Below are 12165 nucleotides of genomic sequence, written 5' to 3'. Positions count from 1 at the left end.
GGACAGTCCTGATTTTTGGGTCTTTTTCTTGTATAGGCTCCTATTACCCCCCCACCCCGTCCCAATTTTTTTACATTTGCTGTCTGGTCACCTTACTGAAGCACCCCAGCAGGAGCAGAAGGGAGACTGGGGGGGCTGAACTGATGGATGCTGTGTTGGGGTGGAATTGGGGCTGCTGGAGGGCTAAATTGATGAGGGGCTAAATGAAGGAGGCAGGGGTTGGATGGAGGCAGAATTAATTGCTGAGCAGGGGATAGGTAGATGTGCGGGGTTGGGAACTTCTTCAGCAGGGGGCCAAAATAACCCTACCTAATACATTTGGGAGAGTGGGCATAAGTCTCTTTCTCTCTCTCTCTCTCTCTCTCATACACGCGTGCATGGAGGAGTTCAAACATTATAATAAAATGTATAGTCTTTGGCCAAAAAATCATGTTTTTATTAATCTCATGATTTTGGGGGGTTCAGCTCATGATTTTTGATCTTGAAGTTGGCAAATATAACCTTAGCAATCCCAACTTCTGCAGTCACCCTTGTCAGGTTTCTGTGTCCGTCTAGTTTTCCCCAAACACTCCTCTCACCCCCTGCCCCTTGAATGAAAGTTCCTTTTTAAACCTGCCATGGTTTTTTAAAATTTCCTGTGAATGTGGCCCTCTTCATGTCCTGGTTCAAACCAGTTTTGTAGGTTAGCTGCACAGGAGGTAAAATCTCCTAAATTAATAGTCTTGGTATTGTTCCTTAACACCCCTCAAGGCAGGGGTCCCCAACGCGATGCCCGTGGGTGCCATGGCACCCATGGAGGCATCTAAATGTGCCCACATCTTGGCCGGTGGTGGACCATCCGCCGAAATGCCGCTGAATTTCTGCTTCGAATTTCTGTCGGCGGCAAGTGGTGTCATCGAGAGGCGTCACCACTGAAACGCCGCAGAAATTCAGTGGTGATGCCTCTCGATGACACCACTTGCCGCTGACAAGCAACGTCATTGAGAGGCATCGCCGCCGAAACGTCTCAGAAATTTGATGGCATTTTGGCAGATGCTGCACTGCTGCCACGCTCCTTCATCTGGTGGGCACCAGACGAAAGGGTTGGGGACCACTGCCTCACATGTTTGCTGAGAGTGGCTTATTTTGAGCCATTATTTCTTTCCTTCTTGTTTTTTCTTGAGTACCCTCCCCCAAACTCAATCTATATATTCATATAGCAAAATAGCCCTATAACCAGGTCAATAGGAGGTATTCACAAACTCTTTCAGAGCAGCTTCACATTTGTCATAGCCTTTAGGTGCTACTGTAATACAAATAATAAAAAATAATTTAGAGATGAGCCCAGGCTGAAAGATCTAGAGATTGAAACACCCTGAATTTAAAAATGTGGATGTACTCCTAGCTGGGGAGTTTAGCCCATTGCGGAGGTTGCCTATTCCACTAATTGCACAGCACTGAAATACAGATCTGAATACAAATCTAGGTTCACTTTGAGAAACCCTTGGAAATTTTAGAGGGAGGGAATTAGTTGGAGCTGGGATTTCAGTATTAAATTTGGTTATGAACATTTTGAGTCACATGTGACTCAGTCTCTTGCTGCTCTGCGATGTTTAGATTTAGCCCTTTGCAAAGGTTCATTTTGTACTTTGAATTAGTCACGAGAAGAAAAAAGTGACATTTTCCAGTGTACGGTCTTTTCATGCATTACTCTGCATCTTTTCTAATGGTTAAAATAGCTATAATGACAGAGGCGGCATCAGACATAATAAGCTGCAAGCTGTCCAGCTCAGAACTCCTTTCTCACGCTATTTCCTGCAGAGTGAGATTGTATGGATGGCCGCAAATATCTAAACCTGGGGCAGCATTTGAACATCCCTATTACCTTCCTGAGCTTTTGAGCCAGCTCTTTGATTTGTTCTCTCAAGCTTCTTAAAGCTAGTTCTCTGCAAGTTTGGATGGTATGTAGGAGTCTATGATGAATACATTCATTATCGAATACAAAGTGGCATAGAACACTCATGCCATGAACCCCACCACACAACTCTACCCTGTTGCAATTCTCTGATTCATGCTGCACGAGATTAATAGCATTTATGTTATTCATATATCTTGGTTGACCTTGATCTGCTAGAAACTCCCTCCTTTTTATCTCTGTCCCATACTGGGGAGGTTTTGTCCCACATTAACAATGGATCTTTTGTACTTCAAAGCACATTCCCCCCACACCCAACATGCTGAGTTTTAATTTTCCTTCATATATATCTGTTCCTTTCTCTTTCCCTTTCATATTCTTACCTATGTTTAGCAGACTGATAATATCTTGGGAGCTGAGAGCTTTTATTTTAGGGTTGTTTTTTTTTAAGCATTGATGTTAACCCTTCAGAAGCTAACTGTGGGGAAAAAAGATTTAGATCCTTTTTTCTTTTTCCACTTAAAGAAATATGCACATCCTTTCTGCAGAAAAGAATACTTGTTGAGTTTCCTTCCTGTAGTTTTTGGGATGGTATATTATGCCAGATGGTAAAATGTAGAGTGAGGTGTATGTGTGTGGGGTGGGAGAGAATGCCATAGGTATAATTTCTCAGGTGGCTCCTGGGGCAAATTACAAACTCTAGCATGTTTGTGTTTATTGTTTTCCACCTACACTGAGGGTGTGAATTATTCTCCAAACTCTTAAGCTTTCACCCTCTCCCATCCTAGCATGCTATCCTTATGTCCGCCACAGGCAAAACTTTCTACCCTGCACATAGAATGTGAAGCAGCTTTCCCTCCAATCTGGCTCATGAGATAATAATTTGGTGACCTTCACAGGGTCTCTCCACTGCTGCTGCTTCAGGAGAAGGTCCAGGCTCTGGAGGATGCTAGCAAGGCCTCAGGAGTCACTTGGGGAGGGTGGGGGACAGAATGGGGGAAAGGAGGACAGATGGGATCAGTGGCTTTCTTCTTGGATGCTCAGATGGAGAGGAGTTGGCCTAGGTAGCATAACAGTGCTGAGATTCCAGTGTGATTGCTCTTACTATAAGTAGGTAGACAGACAAACCTACTACTGGGCCTGGTATTGGGGAGTGTGCCTTTAAGGATAGAACTTCCAGATTGTGAGTTTGAAGCACTTTTTGTGCCCAGCCAGCAACTTGAAACCAGAGGCAGAGTAAAGCAGATCTCTTGCAAGCACGTTAAGCACTGAATAATCACTGAATAATCACTGACCACTAGGGTTGGCAGGAGCTGCTGAATGAGGACTGAGAGGGGACCATGCTAAATAGCATGGAATTGGACAGAAACAAACAAAGAAGGATGGGGAAGGAACAGAAACAAAGAGCAAAAGTAGTGCTTGTCCTAAAGGTCGGCATATCTTCTCAGCAAGATATCGTATGACAAAGTACAGTGTAAACAATACAAATTGAACATTTAGTTAAAGGCCAGATTCGACCGTTGATATTTGTGCAAACCTCCCATTGTTGCCAGTGGGGGCTCAGCTTTGCATTGAAGATACTATGCAATCCTGCTTGTATATTGGCCACTGACCATAATTAAAAATGGAACTCCACTCCTTTCACTGAATGAACTTGACACCCTTCTCTAAAGCAATTGCTGTAAAATCAGCTTTGGTACAATTGGGAATCATAGTTTCTGTCTCCTTTCTCTTCTCTGCTTCAGCATATGCCTGCATTTGCAGCTGTCAAAAACAGGTATGCTCCTGCGTCAAAAAAATGTAAAATGTAAAATTGGTTCTAGGCAGGTATCATTTCATTCTTGACCTGCAGTTATAACAAATGGGAAGATCAGCTTTCTGCTTTATTTATTTATTTATTTTTCTGGGCCCTCTGGCTCAAGATCAATGGCCCATTAATTTTTATTTCCCACATACTTTTTAAGAGGTTGGAGCTGTTAGAAGAATTATGACAACCCAGAAAGTCTGAACCCATATATCTTGTTTTGTAAGAGATTGGCTGAAAAACAAGAACTGTACCTAGCAATTAATACAGATCCTGCTAGTATTTCACTGCAGTGAATAAGGGAAGTTCTGCAAATGTCCTGTTGTCTTAGTTCTGGTAATTTACAGTGCATGGCTTGCTGTGACCAATGATTCCAAAGCAGATAGGATTTTTGATATAATTTAGAGTTGTCATATTTGTTGTCCCTCAGGGCTGTCAGCATATTACCTTTGTGTCATCTACACTGTATCCTGTAAATTATTTGAAAGAGAGAGAGTCCAATTAAACATACTATTTTTCTTTTTAAACATGCGTTTTAATTCTGCAAAGGAAACACGACCCTTTCTGAAAAAAACTCCTGGGCGATAACCTTATCAGTGTTAGACAAATAGTTCAACTGTGCTGTGTCTGTTAAGGGAAAACACTGTTGACTCTGGATTTGAAAACAGAGCATGTATTACTTTCACTGGATTAGAAACCCATATACGTAGGCCTTGTGGAATTGTTTTGCTTTCTGTGCATGTTCCAACTTATTGGGGAAGTGAAGGACTTCCCCTGTGAAAGACTCTGCTGACTTCATTTCTTTGTGCTTCAAGTTTCTTAGAAGATCAGTTCTTTGTTCATTTTGTGTGTGTTTATATTTTTAGTCACACGTGTGTGTCTTTTTATTTTGGCTCCATTTTTTTTTTAACTTTCCTCATATTTCCACAGAGCCAGACCCTCAAATCCTTCCTCTGGGCTGGCCTATTCCTTTAAGGCACAGCTCTGCAGTAAGTTAAATTAAGGGAATACAGATGGGACGGCTCTGCAGAAGTAGCCCCAAGAAATATGCTGATTGACTCAATCACCATGCTCCTGGGGGAGTTCTGCTACTCTCCCCCTCCTCTCCTGAGTGCAGCATGCACTTCCTTTTAAGCCTTGCCTCAGACTGGACAAATGTTTCCTAGGTTTGTGACCCACCATAACTCAATTCACTTTAGCCTTGACCAATGGGTTTGGGATCAGGCCCTTTAAAGCCTGTATATGTCTTCGTTGAACCAATGGCTCAATGTGAAAAATTCTTGCAAAACTGTTCATCCTCTGTAGTTAGACTGAATTCAGATCCTACTTAGCACTGACATAATATCTTACATTTCAAAGCAACACAAAAGCATTAATTAAGCCTCAAAAGTCTCTGCAAGGTAGGTACATAAAATGTGTAGCCATTGATATGAGGCTGAGTCAAACAGCTCTAGTTTTGCCCAAGTGAAGAACACAAATAGGAAAAAAGACAGCATTAAGAGATCTTATTAATATTGTCACCCATCTGCTGAGTGATAGCGAGGTTCTGCAAGTAGGCTTCTAATTCAAAAAGCAATCAGGGATACAGAGTCTGGGTCTTTGGTTAGCATAAGTTGTTTTATTTACACATATACAACAGTCCTGGAACAGAGGTGGTCCCAAAAGGGAATGCAGGCAAATCCTCCCTTTCATAACTCACAGCCAAATACCAATACCTGGTTCCCAGGAAGCAACTCTGTCCCAAGAACTGAGTCTTGTTAGAGAGAGAAAAGCAGAGAGCAAACTATCTTGCTGGCTTGCAACATTTCCCCAAAAGATTCATCATCATCAAAACTATTGACACCACAGTTTGTGCGCTAAAACTTAAAGATCTGTATATCACCACAGTTGTGAACCCTCTCATGCCAATATATATTTTAAAACAACCAACATATTCATCTTTCTTGAATAGTTTTAAACAAAGAAAATTTTAAGAAAAAATGCAAATGCACATCCCATCCCAGAAGGACAATCTAGTTTACAATACTTTTTTTAGGACATTGCTTTTCCAAACAGCAACGTTTGTGTAATTCAGTTAGTTGGTCAACCCTTGGCATTCTCTGTGTCCGAAAGAAAAGATGTATACTTTGGTTTATAGTATTGTTAAATGTTAAGAACTGACAGGGGATTCTAGTCTAGGACTATTAATTTAAGTATTTTCCCAAAATTTGCTCCAGGGTACTTCGAATGGATTGTTTACAATATATTCAGCAACATTACTACAGAAAGCAAGAATAAATATAACTGCATGTGACAGTATGTGGATCTGCAAGACATGTATCAGAAATGAATACGATAGAAGCCTTTGGGCAGGGTTTTCAAAAGCACTTGGCTTTGTCCTAACTTTGGTCCTTTAGAAGTGAATGGTTTAGCTCTCATTGACTTCAAGAGAAACAAAGATAGGTCAATTCTAAGCACTCTTGAAAACCCCATCCTTTTTGTTCAGTTGAAAGAGCAGAGATAGGCTGATGTCTGGAATCAGATGCTACCAAAATAAGGAGGGTGAATTTTTATCTAAATCCTGCAAGTGGGCCAGATTCAAATGCAGGCCTAGCATGTGAACCCAAATGGTGAAAAATTGAGAACACATTTTTCTTATGAGATCTCCCTTATTTCTGCTTTCCCTCAGCACCCTTCCTATCCCTTGTTCCCTCATCCCAACCTTTGTTGTCTTTGAGGATCAGGTCCACAACCATCCATCAACCATCTGGGTATCTCGAGAGGTGCCCTTTCCAACTGGTTGTTCAGTTGGACTTTCCATTCAGACCTTCCCATCTCCTAATTCAAAGGGCTTTCATAGATGTTAGTAAGTCCAGCATGCATTTATGGGTAGGACTATGTTTTAGTCACGGGTATTTTTAGTAGGAGTTATGGACAGGTCACAGGCCATAAACAAAAGTTCACGGCCTATAACCTATTCATGACTTTTACTATATATCCTTGACTAAAACATGACGGTGGTGGCTTGGGGATGCTGCAGGTGCTGAGAGGTTGCCTGGGGGGTGCCATAGATGTTAGGGAGTGTGTGGCAGGGTCAGGGCAAGTTCCCTACCCAGCTCCTGGGAAACGGCAACCTCCAGCTCCTATCTCCTTGTGCTGCCTCCGCTCCACCCCAAGCCCCGGTTCTGCAGCTCCCATTGGCTGGGAACTGCATCCAATGGGAGCTGCAGGAGCAATGCCTGCAGGCAGATGCAGCACAAGGAGTTAGGAGCTGAGGGAGAGGAGTTCCTGTCGCTCTTTGTGGGATCCCCCACCCAGGTAAGCTCTGCCCTACACCCCAGTCTCAGCTGTGAGCCCCACCACACCCAAACTCCTGCTGTTTGGGGGGTGGGGAGGGCCTGAGACTACCACTGCAGCAGCCAGTGTGACTGGTCCAGGGACTGTCCGAGCTGCTCAGGAGGCTCTTGGGGCAGCTACACGGGCTGCTGAAGAAGTCTCAGCGGTCACGGAAAGTCACAGAATCCGTGACTTTCCGTGATCTCCATGGCAAACACGGACCCTTACTTATGGGCCATGGGGATGACAGCATAATCTGCTTCCCACTGTTTGTGACACTTACTGGAACTGAAAATCCCAGAAGACTTTGCATGCCCCTCAGAAATGGCTGACCAGATTATCTTCAAACTCTTGGGGGAAAAAAAATTCACTTGTAGGCAGAGGTCACAAACTAATCCCCAAAAGAGAATTATTCACAAAATGGAGTGAGTGCAAATGAGGTGTTATAATGGAAGTCTGGATCACCACTGTTTTACTTATTATTCAACGGAGAAACTCCTCTGGCATAAAACTGGAGTAATGCATTGATGAGCCAGGCCCTTTGAGGTGCAAACTGTAGCATTCCTTGGTGCCAGCTCTATAATATAAATTTTTTTACATTCTTTCTAAATGGTCTATAAGAAATTCGAGGAAATGAGCTGAAGTGGATTAGCTGCTATTTCCATGAAACCAACGGATTGTATTCCTGTGTGTGTGTGTGTGTGTGCTCGTGCTCACATACCTGTAGCCCTGCTACTGAGCCCCATACAAACATCTATGATTGTGCATGCTGGACACTGGCTGTATTTTTGTCCTTGACTTCAGATGTTGTCAGTGGTTGGCTCCAAATTGCACAGGTTCTTGAGATGGCCAGTATTCATTGTTTGTGACTGGAGAGTCTTTTATATAACATTGATTTGGAACATATAGTACATGGGTAGGTTTGAGCTTCCCCAGTGTCTCTGCAGTCACAGTAATTATCTGATTTTATACCTACCTGGTCATAGTGATACAGGTGAAGCCAAAATCCCTCCCAATCTGACCTGAGACAAGCAGGGGGAAATTTCTCACTGTTCCCAGATGTTATTTTATTCTATCATATTATTGTGAGCAAAAATACCTGAAATTAAACATCCAATCATATATATAGATAGACAGATACAGAAATTTCCTGCTTAAGATCTACATGTCTGAGATTCTGTTGTCCAAGTTATTGTCCATTTTTTATTGAATCCAGTTAAGATGAGTTCTGACAAAACCGCTTAAGTAGGAGATTTCTAACACTTTTGAGGTGGAGGGGAGCCTCTGTGAAGTATCTAACTCATCTTCAGGAGCTCAATCCTTCACCACTGAAGTCAATGGGAGTTTTGCTATTGAATTGTATTGGAGTTGGTTCAGACCCTCGCTCAGTAGCATACTAAGATTTCTTTGCAGAACACTGTGGAATAGGCCTGAGCCATTTCTGTAGAAATCTGGAAATTTGGTAATGTACTATGCACTCACATGTACAGTAGGCATTGATAGTTTTTAAACAGACATCTAATCAATTGTTGCTCTTGATAGAGTGGTGAACAGTATTATAAATCTCATATTATGTGTTTACTTTCAATTTATATTGTTAGCACTGTTTATTGCCTTTTATTAAAGCTCATTAAGATGATTGGTTTAAGGTCCTGTTATGAGAGGAGAGACTAACACAAGCATGTAGAATGACCACAAAATAAACCAAAAGCAGTTGAAAGCTTCTATACTCAAAAGTACTATATTTGTGTTTCCTGTGTGGGAGTATTTACTGGCGAAAGACAGGAAATTGATGATCAAACATACAATTAACTGGAAGGGTTCTGTACATGTTGTATTAGAGCAAAAATATATTGCACAAAGTCTCTAGTGTGTTTTTTACTTATTCTAATATTTTCTGAGTTGCTCATATAAGTAAATTAACACTAGGTGGTGTTGCAATATGTTATAATAAAAGTTGAATAAACTGACAGGAAAATTTGGTAAGCATTAGATTCTGTGGAATCTTTTAGGTAAATGGCTAATTCCTCATCTGTATGAGCAAATCTGTACTTTCATGGTGATTTATACCTGGGTCATTCAAAGATTTTTTTCAAGAGACCATGATCCTTCCTGCTGACTGGCTGTGTAACACAGGCCATAGAACATCACCCAAGTGGTTCTTGCACCAGGCCCATAGTCTCTAAATGAGCTAGACCATCTTTTAGCAAAACATCCAGGCTTGATTGATAACTGTTTAAATGCAGTACACTATTACTTTAATTTTAACCATTCCACTGTGTTTCAGAAGTGTTGATTATGTCACCATTTTGTTCCATTGCCAGGCATTATAATACCCTGGTGTTTTGCTTTATGCTTCCCACAGTATGTTACAGACATGGGTAGTTTTTATTTTTGCTCATTTACCTATTTGTGCTTTACTCCCTGCTACTTTTCTGGAATGCACCTCTGTAATCTCTCTTTCCCTCCTTCTGTTCAGTTGTCATTTCTATCATACCCTTTACTACCAGATACATAGTTACCTTTGTATTATCAACATCTCTAGCAGATGTCTTTGTCTGACCTGTGTGCTCCTCAGCACCTGTCAGCTTTTCCCCAGGTCCTAGTCTTAGTATTCCCCCTAAAAGGTGTCAGTTTTCTGGACCAGCAGCCTGGCTCCACTGTTTAGAACCATCCCTTTTGTATGAGCTTTTTGCTTCCCAGAAAATTCTTCAATGCTCTTAACCCCCTTCTCTTTACAATGTCTTCCTATCCACACACTAGCGCCAAGTCTGCATTAGAGGTTTTTGCTGGTATGACAATGTTGGTTGTGGGGAATGATTTTTTGGCCACCTTTCTGCACTACCAAGAGCCCCAGAGTCGACAGTCATACTAGCAAAAAAAAGTCCTTTTGACAGTATAACTTGCTGCATTCAGGGAACTGACATGAGCTATATCAGCAAATAAACAAAATTCCCAGAGTAAGCCATGTCTCCACAAGAAGGGTTTGTCAGTACAGCGATATCAGCAAACCCTTTCTAATGTAGATGAGGCCCAAGACCCTGAAGTTCCCACTGTCCAGTTGGTTCTGCATGGGGATCTGGAGGGAATGAAGAGATCCTGGCCTTAAGCCTTTCAACTAATAATCTCAGTGTCGCTTCCATGACCTCTCTTTTATGCCTCTCTATGTCATTGGCACCAATGTGTATCATGACCACAGATTCCTTTGCAGATGAAGCCACGTTGATATTTGAAACAATTATGTCAACTTAGAAAACAAGAAATACCTGAAAACATTCTTTAATACAAAGTATAACCATGGGGCTGATGTTTTTGTGGTCAGCAATTTAGTATACTTTTATCATTGTGTTAAATCTCTCAGCATCATTATCAGACAAACAGGAAAAGAGTAAGTAAGGTAACAGTCATTTTAAACACTCTATATGAAGAGCGGTTTAGCACATAGAATAAAACAGTATTCTATTTAAAGCTGAAGGTGACTTTGTTCTTTGCACCTATTTTTGTGAAATTTCCTAAGAGAATTTTTCTTGTTACTCAAAAAAGAATGCGGTGATTGCAAGAAAAGCTGAAAACCACTTGACCTACCACAAATTCTTCTTCGTGTTTGCATGTGGAAATATGACTTATGCAAACAGATCTAGCAATTGGATTTAAATTTTAACAGGACATCTCAGCATTTTTTGATGATACGATGATGCAGTACAACTGTTTAAATTCAAAGGTGTTTTGAAGCTCAGGGACCATTTGAGTGATTGGTACCCATTCCGCCCCCAATCACTTTACAGCCACTGCAAAGAAGGGCAAGATTTTGCCTTTAGTTTGAAGACATGGAATATTTTTCTTCACACAATGACTTCATCTGGACATTGGCCCTTGTTCAGCAATAAGCTGTGCATACGGGCTTTTTTGGTTTTTTTTGCTATGGTTCCTTAATGAAGGATAGAAATACATGGAAGACGTTGGAAGGGAAGGAGGCAAATACCACATGAGTGGCACCACTGATCTTCCAATGTTTTTACCCTTACTTGGACCATACAGTCACTTCTCCATGTTACTTAGCAGATGTAGGGCACATCTGTTCAGGGCCTGCAGCTGCATTGACCTTTGGATTATGACATCAAGAATGGCATTTGTACAATTAAAAATGTTATCACTCAGGGCAGCCCCTGTTGCCCTCTGCCACCTTTTGGTAAATTGTGTTGTAAGAAAGATTAGAAAAAGTTGCTGGAACTGATTCTTTTGCTGAAACATCTAACAAGTATGTCAACTTTCTCTGATCTTGGCCATGGTAGAATATTGTTCTAGTTAACATCCTGTGCTTTAACTCACTGTCTGAGATCTTCTTTCCTGCAGTGTGTTTTCTTCATCAGTTTGTATTTCTGCCAGTCAGTGTCACAAAGCACTTCCTGTTTCATCCCCACTTGACAAGGTTAAGCCATGCTGATGATCTGCAGTTGTGTGCAGCTTCATTTTTCATAGATTCTTTCTGATAACCATAACATGAACTCTGGATTATGTGTTAGGAACTGAAAACAGGCCAAGTGTTTTGTATTAGTCAGTATTCCCACATTCACCAATTCTCCAAGGGATGAAACTTCACCAATGACATGTATGAGAAAAAAGGAACAAGGCTAAAAACAATTTTCTCCCCTCTAGTTTACATTAAACAAAATCAAAAGCACAAAGAGCTTTATTCTCCTTTCACTCACACTGGTAAAACTCCACTAAGTTCAATAGAACTACTCTTGATTTACACCAGTCTAACTGGGAGGAGAATCGGGCCCAGTATTGCAGACATTTATGGCTTGAAAGCAAATTTATGTGCAATAGTTCAATCTTTTTTTAAAAAAACAACAAACATTTGTTTAGTCTCCCTATTTTTATGCATTTGTACAGACACTGGGAAATCAGAGTAACAGAATCTTTAACCCCAAAAATAAACCATTGATACTTTTAATACATGATTGTCTTTGAATATAGTAATGACTGCTACAGACGAGTGTGCGTGGTGCTAAATTGTTAATTTTAAAACAATAATAAACACAAAACATAAAGTGCATAAAATTTAAAAATACAGCTCTAAATAACAAAGCCCTTTCTTACCCCCAGTTAGCATTTTCTATAGAGTTGGTTTCTTTGCATTATACAGCCC

The sequence above is a fragment of the Chelonoidis abingdonii genome, chromosome 1 (assembly GCF_003597395.2).
Source record: "Chelonoidis abingdonii isolate Lonesome George chromosome 1, CheloAbing_2.0, whole genome shotgun sequence".
In the NCBI taxonomy this organism is placed as follows: Eukaryota; Metazoa; Chordata; order Testudines; family Testudinidae; genus Chelonoidis; species Chelonoidis abingdonii.
This window is presented reverse-complemented; position numbering follows the sequence as displayed.